This window comes from Alligator sinensis, unplaced genomic scaffold (genome assembly GCF_000455745.1).
Source record: "Alligator sinensis unplaced genomic scaffold, ASM45574v1 scaffold331_1, whole genome shotgun sequence".
Classification (NCBI taxonomy): domain Eukaryota; kingdom Metazoa; phylum Chordata; order Crocodylia; family Alligatoridae; genus Alligator; species Alligator sinensis.
Window position 1 is genome coordinate 2,756,639 of NW_005842033.1, and position 1,200 is coordinate 2,757,838.

Sequence of the window (1,200 nt, forward strand, 5' to 3'; positions counted from 1 at the left end):
GGGGGGGGGGGGGGGGGGTGGGGTGGCCCTGGACTACAGCTGCAGGCAGTTTCAGGCTTCCACTCTGGTCATAGCCTGCAGCTTTAGCACACCCCAATCCAGCTTTAGCATACCCCAGCAGCCAGAGTCTACCCACCCACCGCTGTAGCACACCCCACCCTGGCCAGCCCGCCCCCCAGTCCAGACCCAGCAGCTGCTGGCTGCATCCACAGTTACCTAATCACAGCTGGCAGCTTCCAGAGGTGTGCTTCAGCTGCAGGCAGGGTAGTGGAAAGGTTGCTAGGGCATGCTAAAGCTAAAGCTGCAGGCGGGTTCAGGCTTCCACGCTGGTCGCAACCGGGGTGGGGGAGGAGGGTGGAAGAGGGGAGGTATAGCCTTTGACAGGTCACCAAAACTCATTAAAATGACCCACCCACCCAAATAATTGCCCACCCCTGGTCTAGGCACTCACAGCACAGAGAATGAGCCTTACCACCCTCAGTAAGGAGAAACAATTACAGTGGAAAGCTTAGATGAGCTCCTGCGGCACTAGCTTGGAGCATGCTCAGTGAAGAAGGAATCTATAAAATTCAGCCTATAGGGGAGCTATGGGAGGAGGGGGTGCAGTTCAGAGGCCCTATAGAGCAGCGTTTCTCAACCTGTGGGTCACAACCCAAAAGTGGGTCTCAAGAACATATGAAAGGGTCGCATAGAAACTTGGTACTGCTCTGTGGAGTCAAGTAAGAGCTTGATCTACCAATTTAGATTTACCCAGAAGAAACCAAGAGTTATGTAGAAGTGACAGACTGCTGGATCTGAAGGTCAAGGTTCCACCAACACACTTGGGCAATTGCATGGCAAGGCAGTGGGGTGGCATCCTAATCCCTCCCACTAAATGCAATGAGAATTTCAAATGATCCTCCCAGGTCAGAACCTTTTAGACAGGAAAGTAAAACCTGTCATTGTTGCTCAGGGCCCCTTACTGGACACAAAAGCAATGTCAACAGATTAACAGATGGCCCTGATGAGAACATGATCTTAGAAGGATAAAAACAGTGAAAGCTGACATGGCATTTCTCTAGCTGAATGGGGTATAGACACCTAGGCAGCCAACTGCCAACTCACACCACCCCTGTAACTACAATTAAAAGCATAATATTCAACCCTTATGGACAAGGCCAAGCCCTTGGGCTTGGCGTTAGAGGAAGGAAACAATCTTTC

At 51.4% G+C, this 1,200-nt stretch overlaps 1 protein-coding gene across 1 annotated transcript in view; it reads right to left on the reverse strand.

Moving 5' to 3' along the window:
* The window catches only part of TIAM2 (T cell lymphoma invasion and metastasis 2), a 239,870-nt gene that overhangs the window by 211,112 nt on the left and 27,558 nt on the right, over nt 1-1,200 (reverse strand). The window lies entirely within an intron of this gene.